Source organism: Mustela erminea, chromosome 19 (assembly GCF_009829155.1).
Source record: "Mustela erminea isolate mMusErm1 chromosome 19, mMusErm1.Pri, whole genome shotgun sequence".
In the NCBI taxonomy this organism is placed as follows: Eukaryota; Metazoa; Chordata; class Mammalia; order Carnivora; family Mustelidae; genus Mustela; species Mustela erminea.
Window position 1 is genome coordinate 21,350,082 of NC_045632.1, and position 16,509 is coordinate 21,366,590.

General features: G+C 36.8%; 1 non-coding gene across 1 annotated transcript; it reads left to right on the forward strand.

The window, feature by feature from the left end:
• The first annotated feature begins 15,889 nt into the window (after window positions 1–15,889).
• Window positions 15,890–16,000, forward strand: LOC116580353. Its single transcript, XR_004281610.1, has one exon. It is a non-coding gene; the product is annotated as a U6 spliceosomal RNA (small nuclear RNA).
• The last annotated feature ends 509 nt before the right edge of the window (window positions 16,001–16,509 follow it).

The following is a 16,509-nucleotide window of genomic DNA, read 5'->3' on the forward strand; positions in this document are numbered from 1 at the left end:
GGCTAGGCTCTAGGGATATGGCAGTAGATCAGGGGAAAAGCAGGCTTTGAACTACCGAAATATATTCACTGCAGAGGGCTGACCTGATGATGTTCAGAGACTGAATATTAGCCACACGGATGCATCATCTTCAAACAGAATTGCAGATAGGGATGGCACACTTTGTCTCCCACATCACCTCCAAGAGCTGAAGAGCACAAACGAGTACGCATTCACGTTCTGGCTTTATAATTTGTTTTGTTTCCTCGATACCTCCATGGGTCTTCTGGACTCCCGGAGCCACACAGCTCACCTTCCAAAGACAACCCAGATTCCTTGAGAGGTAAATATTGCCTTGGTAACTTGAGACCTTCCTAGATCCCTGCTACCTTTCTTGGGGGCAGTGATGCCAGGTAGTGATTCTAGAAGGAGCAAAGGTGTAGGAGCTGAATAAGCATTTTTGTGTGACAATCATGAGGTGAGACACCTGGACAAGAGACTTTAATACTAGGGTTTCCAACACTAGTACAATGTGGTTTCAGGACGGTACAATGCTAATTCCAGGGTGGCCGGCTTCCCTCTTGGAGTGAGTCTCACATGCGGTGTCTGTCTCCGTGGGGTCAGCAAAAGCTCTATGATGAGTAAAATTAGGTTTCCTGTGTTGCCTCTGTTTCCTCAGAACCCAAGGAGATGATGGATTTTGGGGGCATGGTGCCGGTGATTTCATAAACAAGGAGTGGAAGTGTAACTAACAAGGAGACTCACACACGTGGCTCTATTCACCGCTGGACTTTGGTGGTTTCAGGGCACAGGGACATTGAAACTGGAGCCTGAGGTGTATGTAATGGTGGGTGAGCAAAGGTGGGGTGAGATAAGTGTTTGATCCAAAGGAACAGTGTGTGTGGAAACCCCAAGGCAGGAGAGGACATCCAAGGAGACAGGTGGTGACAGAAAGGAGAGACAGTGAGTCCACACAAGCCAAGACTGGAGGGCTAGGGCGGGATGCGGATCAGAAAGCCTTATCAGGCTTTGATGTTTATGTATCAGGCAACTGAAGACGTGACAGCTATGTTTTAAGCATGTAGTCAGCAGAGTCTGAGGTATTAAAAAATACGAAAAAAAAAAAAAATACCCCACCCCACCTGTGTTCAACATCTCTTTGCCTCCAGGTGGAGTCTCCACTCTTTTGGCCTGACCTGTGTTCCAGAGGGCTGACCCCTCTCCACCTCTTGGATCTGTCCAGGGGTGCTCCAGCAGGAGGCTAGAGGATGAAGTGAGTGAGGGTTTGTTTAGGGCCCTGGCTCTCTCTCTGTATCCATGTTCTTCCCAGCCCCAGGTTCCTGTAATGGCTTCTTCTTGCCTCCTTAGCTCAGCCAATAGGAAGCATCCTGAAGGCCCCCATGGTATCCCAGCATGCTGACCTCACCTTTGTGAACAGGTCCTCAAAGGTTAGTTGAGCTGGTCTGCTGTTTCCTGCAGGTACCCACCTACTGGCCTGAGGAATAAGGACCAGGGCATTTGCATATCTCTCCTTGGTCAAAGTCCTTCTCAACCCTCAAAACCACTATATTTCATGCTGTGGTCTCAGTCCCCTGCTCAGTTTCACACTCTTAGTCCATTCCTAGAGCAACCATTGCCAGCCCTCTACCCTGCCCTTTGTAGTTTGGTGCAGTCTTGGGATCAACTCCCAATTTCCAGCAATCACTTTTTTTTTTGTTTTGCCTGAGGACTTTCTCTGGCCATCAGAGTCTACTTTGCTCCCATCACCGGCCGGAAGTACCAGGTAATGAATAGGTCCTCTCAGCAGCCTTTGAACTAAGATAGACAGGAGCTGGTGCATAACTACTCCAGCTCCCTCATCCCTCCAATGAGATATCCTGGGGCATAGGGTTTCTTTGTAGGATTTAACTCCCCTTACCCATGATGGAAGCTGGCTTGACATTGTACCTCTCTCACTGACTGCCTTCCTATCCCTTCTACTTCCTCTTTCCCCTGTTTTTGAAGATCAGTTCTTAATTTTATCTCACACTCCCTTTTGTGGAAACTAATAAGATGGGTTTGTCTCTAAGCAAACACAGTATTGTATTTACTTCTAGGCTTTATAAAATTGATATTACATTGCCTGACATTTTCTGTAACTTGTATCTGCTCTCCCTTGTGTTTGCTAGATTTACTCATAATGGTATCCGTTTTTGTTATTTGTTCACTTTTCACTGCTGCATTATATCCCAGAGTGGAAGTAGTCATTCTCTTTGATGAGCCCATAAGCGTTTCTTTTGCTTTTTGAAGCAATACTGCTATGGATATTCTTATATTCATATTTTTATATATCTCTGTACAGGGTTTTCTTGGCTAAAAAACTAAGAGTAGAATTGTTGAGTTTGAGGGGAATGCAAATTTTCAAATTTAGTTGTTCCCTAGCATGGTTGTATCAAATGATATGCTGTATCATTTAATATTTTGTGATTCCTTTTGCCCTCTATCCTGCCAACACTTGATATTGTCAGACTTTCTAACTCCTTTCTTTTTACTGGAAGGTGTCATTATAGTTTCAAATTGCATTTCCTTGGTTAGTAAGAGGTAGAGCATCATTCATATGTATGGGAGTCATTTTATGTGAATGACTGGTTTACAGTTTTTCTTTGGAGTTGATTTTGTTCTCTTTTAAATTTTTTAAAAAACCTTCCAATATTCTGTGGATAATAATTTGTTGATTAGACATATATTAAACAAATACTAGAAATAGCTTCTAGCCTGTGGCTTACCTACTCATCTTTTTATGGTGTCTTTGAATGAACAGAAACAGTATCACATTTTTAAAAGATTTATTTATTTATTTGAGAAAGAGAGCCTGTGGAGAGGGGCAGAGGGAGAGGGAGAGAGAGAATATCAAGTAGACTCCATGCTGAGCAAGGAGGCTGACATTGGGTTCAATCTCAAAACCCCAAGATTCTGACCTGAGCCAAAATCAAAAGTCAGACACTTCACCAACTGAGCCATCCAGGCACCCTGAACCATTATGGAATTTTAAAGATGGAAACCATGGTATGATGTGGCTGTGCTTTTATAAAGGATTCTTTAGTTCTTTTTGATGAATGGGCTGGAAAGTGGTTCAGACAAAATTGGTAGAGGAAAATCTCACTGATTATAACAATTGAAGAGGAGAAGATAGTCATTTGAAGTAAAGAGAAGACAATCAAAATAGAGAGTAATTAGATACCTCCAAGAGATATGTTGGAGAGGAATTTATGGGATTTTAGAGATAGATGAGAAAGACTGTATGGTGACTAATATAACATAATAAAATAAAGAAAATTAATTGCCTCATAACAAAAAGAAGTTAATGTTAAAACTGACTAGTTAGAGTTCAGGTTCCAGACAAGGTGGGGTAGCAGGGTCCAGACTTATTTTCCTATCTGAAAAAAAGAGACAAAATATGTATTTTAAAAAATTGCATTGACTATTCAGCAATAGAAAACCCAGATTCCTAAGACATCTCTCAGGAAGAAAGTAAATGAGATGATTCCTAAATAAGATACCCCAGCTTGCTGCACCGGAAAAGGTTCCAGGACATAGTCAAGGGAAAGAGAACTGCAAGGCACAATGGAAAAACCTCAGATGTAATCAGAGATCTCACACCCCTTTCTCATTAATTGATAAGAGAAGTTGAGGGAAAATTATTAAGGATATAGAAGATTCGAACAGTCCTACCAACCAATTTTATGTGATTGGCATCTATAGAACACTTGTCAAACAAGAACACATTTTTTAAGTGTACATGAGACTTTACCAAGACAGAATATATACTGGACCACGACAATAAACCTGGTGAATGTTGAGGGATTTGGAGCATGTCAAATATATGTTCTCCAACCACAAAAGTAAATTAGAAATAACAACAGACAAGTATGTGAAAGATCTCCCAGTATTTGTAAAATGAGCAACATACTTCTGAGTAATCTGTTTGTCAGAAAATAAAAATAGAAAGATGGAAGGATTTTGAACTTAATGGAATAAAAGCACAGTATATGAATGTTTGTGAGAAACTGATTAAAGCAACATTTAGAGGGAAATTTGTAGCACTAAACATTTATATTTAGGAAATAAGAAATATCTCATACATATTATCTCAGTTTTCAGCTTAAGAAGGTAGGAAAAGATCTTGATGAAGTCCCAAAAGTTCATTTTCGCTTTTGTTTCCTTTGCCTCTGGGGACATATCTTGAAAGAAGTTGCTGTGGCTGATATCGAAGAGCTTACTGCCTATGTTCTCCTCTAGGATTCTGATGGATTTTTGTCTCACATTGAGGTCTTTTATCCATTTTGAGTTTACCTTTGTGTACGGTGTAAGAGAATGGTTGAGCCTCATTCTTCTACATATAGCTGTCCAATTTTCCCAGCACCATTTATTGAAGAGACTGTCTTTTTTTCCACTGTATATTTTTTCCTGCTTTGTCGAAGATTATTTGACCATAGAGTTGAGGGTCCATATCTTCTGGACTCTCTAATCTGTTCCACTGGTCTGTGTGTCTGTTTTTATGCCAGTACCATGCTGTCTTGGTGATCACAGCTTTGTAGTAAAGCTTGAAATCAGGTAACGTGATGCCTCCAGTTTTATTTTTGTTTTTCAACATTTCCTTAGCTATTGGGACTTCATCAAGATCAAAAGCTTCTGTACAGCAAAGGAAACAGTCAACAAAACAAAGAGGCAACCCACGGAATGGGAGAAGATATTTGCAAGTGACAGTATGGACAAAAGGTTGATATCCAGGATCTATAAAGCACTTCTCAAGCTCAACACACACAAAACAGATAATCATATCAAAAAATGGGCAGAAGATATGAATAGATACTTTTCCAATGAAGACATATAAATGGCTATCAGACACATGAAAAAATGTTCATCATCACTAGCCATTAGGGAGACTCAAATTAAAACCACATTGAGATACCACCTTACACCAGTTAGAATGTATAAAATTAGCAAGACAGGAAACAACATGTGTTGGAGAGGATGTGGAGAAAGGGGAACCCTCTTCCACTGTTGGTGGGAATGCAAGTTGGTGCAGCCACTTTGGAGAACAGTGTGGAGATTCCTCAAGAAATTAAAAAGAGAGCTTCCCTATGACCCTGCCATTGCACTCCTGGGTATTTACCCCAAAGATACAGATGTAGTGAAAAGAAGGGCCATCTGTACCCCGATGTTTATAGTAGCAATGGCCACGGTCGCCAAACTGTGGAAGGATCCAAGATGCCCTTCAATGGACGAATGGATAAGGAAGATGTGGTCCATATACACTATGGAGTATTATGCCTCCATCAGAAAGGATGAATACCCAACTTTTGTAGCAACATGGATGGGACTGGAAGAGATTATGCTAGGTGAAATAAGTCAAGCAGAGAGAGCCAATTATCATATGGTTTCACTTACTTGTGGAGCATAACAAGTACCATGGAGGACATGGGGAGATGGAGAGGAGAAGGGAGTTGTGGGAAATTGGAAGGGGAGGTGAACCATGAGAGACTATGGACTCTGAAAAACAACCTGAGAGTTTTGAAGGGGCGGGGGTGGGAGGTTGGAGGAACCAGGTGGTGGGTATTGGGGAGGGCACGTATTGCATGGAGCAATGGGTGTGGTGCAAAAACAATGAATACTGTTATGCTGAAAAGAAAAAAAAAGTTAAAAAAAAAAGACACCTTTGGGACTGCAGTAACAAAATCCGGACTGTGGGAAACTCCAGGACAATTACCTAATTTCTTCATGAACAGAGAAAAAAAAAGTGAGAGAGAGGCAGCCTATAGATGAGAGAAAACTTAAAGGACATGTCAACCAATTATAAGAAGTGTGGGTCCTGATGCAAACAAAAGAATTGCTAAAAATTTACAGTTCAAGGAAGGGAAAATACTGTTCGGATATTTAATGATACTAAGAAATTATTGCCATTTATTAGGTGTGATAATGGTATTATGATATGGCAAAGAAAGATTCCTGAACTTTTGAGATAAATAGAAACATCTGTAGATGAAATGATATTTCAACTTGTATTTATTTTTTTCAAATAATCCTGGCAGTGGTATAAAGTAGGTAGGGATAGACACCTAATATTGATCATTGTTTATACTGGTTGAAGATAAGTTAATTTCATTCAGCTATTCTTAATACTTCTACATTTGTTTGTAAACTCTGTGATAAAAAAAAATTCTAAGAAAAAAAACAAAGCTGGAAAAGAAAAACAAATGAAACTCAAAGTAAGCAGAAGAAATGAAATAATACAAATCAGAGCAGAAATCAATGAACCCCAGGATAACAGAAAAAGAATACAAAAAAATAAATGGAACAAAACCAGTTTCGCTGAGAAGCTGAATAAAATAGTAAATCCCCAGTTATTCTGGTCTGGAAACAATAGAGCAAAGGGAGTAATTAAGGCAGTAATTATCAATAACAGAACTGAAAGTACACTTTCTATAGGTATTAAGAGTTAATAAAGGACAATTACATATAACTATATATATAGTTATATTACTATATATAACTATATTGCTATTACTATATATATAACTATTATATAACTATATTATATATATAACTATATTACTATTACTATATATATACTATATATATAACCATATATATTACTATTATACTATATATAACCATATATATTACTATTACTATATATATACTATATATACTATATATATAACTATATATATATACTATATACTATATATATACTATATATAACCATATATACACACTATATATATAACCATATACATTACTATTACTATTAGTATATATATAACTATATATAGTTATATATAACTATATATAGTAATATAACTATATCTACTATATAAAAATTATATATAACTATATATAAATTATATATATTTAATATATAATATAGAATAATATATATATTTATTTATATATATATTTAAATATATAAATAACTATAAATAAGTTCATCAACTTAAATGGATTTCTAAAAAGACACAAACCACCAAATATTACTCAGGAAGAATTAGATAGCATGAATAGCCCTATATCTATTAAAGAAAATTTAAGTTAACAATCTTTCCATTAAGAAAATTTCATTTATTCTTCTCCTACCCACTTAAGCCCCCATGTTGCATCACCACTTCCTCATATGAGGGAGATCATATGATAGTTGTCTTTCTCTGCTTGACTTATTTCGCTAAGCATGATACGCTCTAGTTCCATCCATGTTGTCGCAAATGGCAAGATTTCATTTCTTTTGATGGCTGCATAGTATTCCATTGTGTATATATACCACATCTTCTTGATCCATTCATCTGTTGATGGACATCTAGGTTGGGGTACCAGGTGGTGGGTATTATAGAGGGCACGGATTGCATGGAGCACGGGGTGTGGTGCAAAAATAATGAATACTGTTATGCTGGAAATAAAAAAAAAAAAAAAAAAAAAAAAGAAAATTTCAGACCATCCAGTTTCACTTGTGAGATCTATTGGGCATTGAGGGAAGAAATGGTACTAATTGTACACAAGTGTCTGTACAAAATGGAAGAGGAGAGGATGCTTCCCAACACATTCCATAAGACCAGAATGACCCTGATACTATAAAACAGACAAGAGGATAAGATAATTAGAGTCCAATACTCTTCATGAACATAGTTGCAAAGGTTATTGAATTCTTTTCATTAAATAGAATTCAAAATTATAAAGGGTAATACATCATGAGGAGAGATTTGGGATACATTGAGTAAAGCAGTATTGAGGGAGGGATTTTTGTAGTGGGAGACTTAATTGTGTCTAAATATTTAACTAAATACTTAATGGGAACCACCCACAGAGGGAATAGCGGATGGCCCAATCTTTTCTAGCGTGGAGCTTCTCAATGCTGGTTGTGCATTCAAATTTCCTGGAGAACTTTGAAAAAATGCCCATGCCCCAGCCACTGTCTCTATCCCTCCCCACCCTCCTCCTTAAGCCTCACTCCCTCCTGGAATGAGTCTGGGGTTCCTTCCTTCCTTTATTCCCTTTATTCCTCCCTCCCTCCTTCACTCTCTCTCTCTTTCTTCCTCCCTCCCCTCCTTCCTTACGTGTTTCCTTCCTTCCTTTCCTCCTTTCTTTCCTTCCTTCTTTCTTTCACATAAAAGCTCACCAAGTATTCAAATGTGCAGCCATGGTTAAGAACCATTGTCCTTGGGGGATGGGCTAAATGAGTGAAGGGGAGTGGGAAGTACAGACTTCCCGCTATGGAATGAATAAGTCACAAGAAAAAAAGGCACAGCATAAGGAATATAGTCAATGATATTGTAATAGTGTTGTATGGTGACAGATGGTAGCCTACACTTGAGGTAAGCAGAGCATAATGTACAAACTTGTCGAATCACTATATTGTACACCTGAAACTAATGTAACCTTGAACATTGTGTGTCAATTACACTAAAAAATACAATAAAAGAATCATTCCTCTGGAAGATAAAACCTGGGATCCTAATCATAGAAGAAGCAGTTTGCCTTAGGTGTGAGGAAAGCTGCTGTTTGTAATGGGAAAGAAGGAGAAATCAGAGGTAGGTAAGTTTGAGAGCTTAATGGAAAACATTAGATAGGTCCCCTTAGTTGGCTTACATTTTTAGAAATTTTTATCAAAAGTAATCCTATAATTCTTTTAAAATATTATTACTGTAGTAGAGGTTACATACAATGTTATATTAGTTTCTTGTGTACATGTAGTGATTGGACAATTCTGAGCATTACTCAGTGCTCACTGTGGCAAGTGTAGTTATCATTTGTAATTATAGTTTTATTATATTACTGACTGTATTCCTTATGCTGTATTTTTTATCTCCCTAACTTTTTAATTTTATAACTGGAAGTTTGTACCTCCTAATCCTCACCTATTTTTTCACCCCCTCTTCCCACCCCTCTGGCAACCACCAGTTTGCTGTATTTATGAGTCTGTTTTTGTGGTTGTTTGTTTGCTTTGTTTTTTAGATTTCACATATAAGTGAAATCATATGGTAATCGTCTTTCTCAATCTGACTAATTTCGCTTAACATAATACCTTCTAGGGCCATTCATGTTCTCGCAAAGGGCAAGATCTCTTCCTCTTTCTTGGCTTAGTAAATACTACATCATATGTACTTTATGTATATATGCACTGCTTCTTATTTATTCATTCGTCTATCAATGGACATGTGAGTTGTTTCCATATCTTGGTTATTATAAATAATGCTGCAGTGAACATAGGGATGCATAGATCTTTTTGAATTAGTAGTTTAATCACTGGATCATATGATATTTCTACTTTCTACTTTCAATTTCTTGAGGAACCTACATACTGTTTTCCATAGTGGTGGCACCAATTTACATACCAATGGTCATGAGGGTTTCCCTTTCTCACATCCTTGCTAAAACTTGCTATTTGTTATCCATTTGATGATAGCCATTCTGAAAGGTATGAAATGATATCTCCTTGTGGTTTTGATTGGCATTTCCCTCATGATCAGTGATGTGGTATCTGTGTCTTTATGTTTAAAGAGTGTTTCTTATGGGCAGCATATAGCTTAGCCTCAATATTTTACTCATTAATAATATTTAATAGTATTATTGATGTTGGGTTTAATGTTTCATGGGCTTGTTGGCCATCTGGATGTCTTCTTTGGAAAAATGTCTATTTATGTCTTTTGTCCATTTTTAAATTGGATTTTAAAATTTTTGTTGTTGGTGGTATTAAGCTGTACAAGTTCTTTACATATTTTGGATGTTAACCCCTTATTGATATATTATTTGCTAATATTTTCTCCCATTCTATAGTTTGCATTTTTGTTTTGTTGGTTTCCTTTACTATGCAAAATCTTTTTATTTTGGTGTAGTCCTAATAGTCTTATTTTTGTTTTTGTTCCCTTGCTTGAAGAGAAATATTTAGAAAAATATTGCTAAGGTTCATGTCAAAGAGATTATTGCCTGTGTTTTCTTTTCTTTCCTTTTTTTTAAAAGATTTTATTTATTTATTTGACAGACAGAGATCACAGGGAGGCAGAGAGGTAGGCAGAAAGAGAGGAAGGGAAGCAGGCTCCCTGCTCAGCAGGGAGCCTGATGTGGGGCTCTATCTCAGGACCCTGGGATCACAACCTGAGCCGGAGGCAGAGGCTTTAACACACAGAGCCACCCAGGTGCCCCTGCCTGTGTTTTCTTTTAGGAGTTTTATAGTTTCATGTCTCATATTTAGGTCTTTAAATACATTTTGTTGATTTTTGTGTGTTGTTTAAGAATTGGTCCAGTTTGATTCTTTTGCATGTAGTTGTCCTCTTTTCCCAACACCATTTATTGAAAAGACTGTTTTTTCCCCTTGTTTATTCTTGTCTCTTCTGTTGTAGATTAGTTGACCATATCAGTGAGGGTTTATTGCTGAACTCTCTATTCTTTTCTATTGATCTACGTCTGTTTTTGTGACAGTATCATACTGTTTTGATTACTATAGCTTTGCAGTATATCTTGAAATACAAGATTGTGGTACCTCCAGCTGTGTTCTCCTTTCCCAAGACTGCTTTGGATATCTTAGTTTTTTTTTCGCGGTTTCATGCAAATTTTAGGATTATCTGTTCTAGTTCTGTGAAAAATGCTCTTGATATTTCAATAGGGATACATCATATCTGTAGATTGTCTTGGGTAATATGGACATCATTTCCTGTAAAATAATGTCACAATTTAACAATATTAATTCTTCCAATCCGTGAGCATAGTATGTATTTCCATTTGTCTGCATCATCTTCAGTTTCTTTCATCAGTGCCTTATAGTTTTCAGAGTATAGGTATTTTACCTTCTTGGTCAAATTTATTCCTAGGGTTTTTTTGTTTGTTTGTTTGTTTGTTTTTGTTTTTTGTTTTTGGTGTAATTATAAGTAGAATTGTTCTTCTAATTTCTCCTTCTGCTAATTCAGAAGTATAGAAATGTCCTATCATCCACAAATAGGTGATAGCACTTCCTTACTGATTTGGATGCCTTTTTTTCTTGTCTACATCTAGGACTTCCAACACTATGTTGAATAAAAGTGCAAGAATGGATATCCTTGTATTGTTCCTGATCTTAGAGTAAAAACTCTCAGGTTTTCACCATTGAATGTGATGTTAACTGTGGGTTTTTCATATATGGTCTTTATCATATTGAGGTATATTCCCCTAAAACTACTTTGCTGATAGTTTTTATCATGAATGGGTGTTGTACTTTGTCAGATGCTTTTTCTGCATCTAGTGTGATGATCATGTGGTTTTTAATCGTTCCTCTTGTTAATGTGATGTATCACATCAATTAATTTGTGAATATTAACCATTTGCATTCCTGGAATAAATCCCACTTGACTATGGTGAATGATCCTTTTAAAGTATTGTCGAATTCAGTTTGCTAGTATTTTGTTGAGGACTTTTGCATCTATGTTCTTCAGGGATGTTGGCTTGTATTGTAGTTTTTCATTTTTGTTTTTGTGTAGTATCTTTGTCTGGTTTTGGAATCAGAGTAATGCTGGCCTCATAAAATGAATTTGGAAGTTTTCCTTCCTCTTTCTTTTTTGGGACTAGATCCATGACATATTTAGAAGATTTTGTTTTATTTCTAAACACTGTGGATTTAAAAACATATTTTATATTTGTTAATTTCTAATTTAATTCTTATAATTTAATCCTATTACAGTCAGGGAAAATACTCTGTATGATTTCTTTTTTAAAAAGATTTTACTTATTTGTTTGAAACAGAGAGAGACAACAAGAGTATGAGAAGGGAGAAGGTGAGAAGGAGAAGCAGACTCCCCATGGAGCTGGGAGCCAGATGCGGGACTTGATCCTGGGACTCCAGGATCATGACCTGAGCCGAAGGCATTGGCTTAACCACCTCAGCTTGGCCTCAGTATTTTACTTTAATGTTAATAATATTTAGTAATATTATTGATGGTGGGCTTAAGTCTACCAATGTATTTTTCTATTTGTTAATTGTTCATTTTTTCTCACTTTTTGATTAATTGAGAATTTTTAGTGTTTCATTTTTAATTGAAGTGTAATTGACATATTAGTTTCAGATGTACAACATAATGATTCAACATTTTTGTACTTTTGAAATCATCACCACAAGTCTAGTTACCACTATCACTATATAAGTTACAGATTTTTTTCTTATGATGAGAACTTTTAAGATTTATTTTCTTAGCAACTTTCAAACTTGCAATACAGTATTAATGACTATTGTCACCATGTTGCAAAGTATATCCCCATGACTTATTTATTTTAAAACTAGAAGTTACCTTTTGATTGCCTTCACTCATTTCACCACCCTCACTTTCTCCCCTCTGGCAACCACAAATCGAATCTCTGTAGCCATAAGTTTTATTTTGTTTTGCTTATTCATTTTGTTTTGCTTTCAGATTCTATGTGTAAGTGAATTCATATGGTATTTATCTTTCTCTGTCAAATTTATTTCACTTAGCATAGCATTCACTTGTTTCACTTATCCTCAAAGTCCATCCATGTTGTCTCAAATGGCAAGATTTCCTTCTTTTTTATGGCTGAGTAGTATTTCATTGTACCTGTATCTGTATCAACCTCACATTTTCTTTATCCATTCATCCCTTCATTCATTGATGGACACTTGGGTTGTTTCCGCATCTTGGCTATTGTAAATAATGCTTCAGTAAACAAAAAGGTACATATCTCTTTTCAATTAGTGTATTCATTTTTTTTAGATATATATCCAGAAGTGTATTGCTGGATCATGTGATAGTTCTACTTTTGTTTCTGAGACCTCTCCATACTGTTTATGACAGAGGCTACATCACTTTCTGCCCCCACCACTAGTGCATGGAAGTTCTCTTTTCTCCACAGCCTTGCCAACACTTGCAATTTCTTAACCTTTTGATAATAGCTATTCTGACAGGTGTGAGTTGTGGTTTTGATTTGCATTTTTTTTGATTTGCATTTTCCTGATGATTAATGAGCTTGAGCATCTTTTAATTTGCTTATTGGTCATCTGTATGATTTCTCTGGAAAAATGTCTATTCAGGTCCTCTACCTATTTTTTGATTGGATTTTTTTTTTTTGCTTGCTTGCTTGTTTCTTTTGTTATTGAGCTGTATGATTTCTTTATATATTTTGGATATTAACTTCTCATATATATTATTTGTAAATGTCTTTTCATTTTCAGTAGGTTGCCCTTTTATTTTGTACTTTGACGTACTTCTATTTGTTTATCTTTGTTTTTGTTGTCATTGTCTTTGAAGTAGGATCCAAAAGAGTATCTCGAAAAGCGATGCCACGGAGCTTACTGCTTTTTTCTTCTTCTGGAATTTTTATTGTTTCTAGTCTTACATTCAAGTCTTTAATCCACTTTGAGTTAATTTTTGTGTGTGGTGTAAGATAGTGGTCCAATTTCATAGTTTTTGCATGCGACTGTCACTGAGGCCCTTATCAATCATGACAGCAACACCATACTCCATGTAATTAGTGTAGAAAAATCATTGGACATATGATTGTTAACTGACTGAATGTGTAATAATTTACTTATTGTGTGGGAAACTTCTTATATAAATCCCCCAAATGTCTTCCTCCTGGTATCACACTCTTCTATAATCTGCTACCCTTGAGTATAAGCTCAACTTAGCAAGTTTCTTTGAATGAATAAAATACAGTAAAATTAACAGGAACTCTCTTCTACGATTAGTTTACAAAGGATTCCTAGCAGTCTCTTCTACTTTCTCTGCTTGCTGGTTATGATGAAGTAAGCCGTACAACAGAGAGGCCCATATGGCAATAAACTGAGTGCAGGCTCTTAGCAACAGCCAAAGTGAAAGTGAGGCCTCGTTTGCAAGAGATTGTAAGGAATGAATCTTGCCAACAGCCATATCAGTGAGCTTGGATAAGAGTCCTTCTCTGGTTGAGCTTTCAGAGAAAACCTCACCCTCACTTGTCATCTAAGAGTAGAATTGTGAGAGACTCTCATTTAAGGAACCCAGAAAAGCCATGACCAGATATCAAAAAATTGTGATTTTATAAATGTTGTCACCTTAAGTCGCTAAATTTTGGGATACTTTGTTACACAGCAATAGAAAACTAACATACCTTTCCTACCTACAATATTTGGACATGCCTACCCACTCTTTAATGTGCTGTTTAAACAATGCTGAAGAGGGCCTGGGTGTCTCATTCAGTTAAGTGTTTGACTCTTTTTTTTTTTTTTTAAAGATTTTATTTATTTATTTGACAGAGAGAAATCACAAGTAGATGGAGAGGCAGGCAGAGAGAGAGAGAGGGAAGCAGGCTCTCTGCTGAGCAGAGAGCCCAATGTGGGACTCGATCCCAGGACTCCGAGATCATGACCTGAGCCGAAGGCAGTGGCTTAACCCACTGAGCCACCCAGGCGCCCCAAGTGTTTGACTCTTGATTTGGGTTCAGGTCATGATCTCAGGGTGTGAAACAAAGCAATGCATGGGGCTCCACACTGGGCATAGAGCCTGCTTTAGATTCTGTCCCTTCCTCTCCATCTATCCATCCCAATCTCCTGTTCACATGCATACTCTCTCTTTTTTCTTAAAAAAATAAAAAAACAGAAAACAAAGAGGCAACCCACGGAATGGGAGAAGATATTTGCAAGTGACAGTACAGACAAAAGGTTGATATCCAGGATCTATAATGAACTCCTCAAACTCAACACACACAAAATAGACAATCATATCAAAAAATGGGCAGAAGATATGGACAGACACTTCTCCAATGAAGACATACAAATGGCTATCAGACACATGAAAAAATGTTCATCATCAGTAGCCATCAGGGAGATTCAAATTAAAACTACATTGAGATATCATCTTACACTGTTAGAATGTCCAAAATTAGCAAGACAGGAAACAACATGTGTTGGAGGATATGTGGAGAAAGGGGAACCTTCTTCCACTGTTGGTGGGAATGCAAGTTGGCGCAGCCTCTTTGGAGAACAGTGTGGAGATTCCTCAAGAAATTAAAAATAGAACTTCTCTATGACCCTGCCATTGCACTCTTGGGTATTTACCCCAAAAATACAGATGTAGTGAAAAGAAGGGCCATCTGTACCCCAATGTTTATAGCAGCAATGGCCACCATTGCCAAACTGTGGAAAGAACCAAGATGCCCTTCAATGGACGAATGGATAAGGAAGATGTGGTCCATATACACTATGGAGTATTATGCCTCCATCAGAAAGGACGAATACCCAACTTTTGTAGCAACATGGACGGGACTAGAAGAGATTATGCTGAGTGAAATAAGTCAAGTAGAGAGAGTCAATTATCATATGGTTTCACTTATTTGTGGAGCATAACAAAAAGCATGGAGGACATGGGGAGATGGAGAGGAGAAGGGAGTTGGGGGAAATTGGAAGGGGAGGTGAACCATGAGAGACTATGGACTCTGAAAAACAATCTGAGGGTTTTGAAGGGGCAGGTGGTGGGAGGTCGGGGTACCAGGTAGTGGGTACTATAGAGGGCATGGATTGCACTGGGTGTGGTGCAAAAATAATGAATACTGTTATGCTGAAAATAAAAAATAAATTAAAAAAATAGAAAAAAACCCCAACATATGATACACACACACACACACACACACACACACAGCCTTGGGCATATCTTCTTCATCTTCAGAAGTGAATTTCCAGAAGTGGAGCTGAGTTTAAAGGTATGAGCAGTACTCACTTTAGTAGTGCATCTAATAAAAATACTGTTATGCTGAAAATAAAAAATAAATTAAAAAAATAGAAAAAACCCCAACATATTTTATATATATATATATATATATATATATCAATCACACACACACACACACACACACACACAGCCTTGGGCATATCTTCTTCATCTTCAGAAGTGAATTTCCAGAAGTGAAGCTGAGTTTAAAGGTATGAGGGGTACTCACTTTAGTAGTGCATCTAATAAAAACCTGGAGTGATTCAGAGAAGACTAACATGGCCTCTGCATAAGGATGGCATGGAAATTCATACAGTGTTTTACAGGTTTTTTTTTTTTTTTTTACAAAGCCTCAAAAGCAATTCAGTAGAGGAAGAAAAGTATTTTCAACAAATGTTGCAGGAGTAATGGCACATCCATAAATAAGAAAACGACCTCAGCCTCAGCCTCACATCTCATATAAAAAATAACTCAAAGTGGATTATGGAATTCACTTAAAAACATGAAATTACAAAACCTTTGGGAGATATAGAAAGAAAACTGTCTTGGTCTAATCAAAGAGTTCTTAGACTTAACACTGAAAGCACAGTGTAGAAAAGACAAAAAAAAGGATCAATTAAACCTCATCAAAGCTAAAAATTTATCTTTTGTGAAAGTCTAGGTGAAGAAGATGAAAACAAGCAACATACTGGGAGGAGATATTTACAAACCACATGTCCCACAAAGGAATAGTATCTAGAATATATAAAGAGCACTGAAAACTCAGTAGCAAAAAAAAAAAAAAAAAATCAAATTAGAAAGTGGGCAAAAGGCACAAACAGACTTTTCAGTGAAGATGATA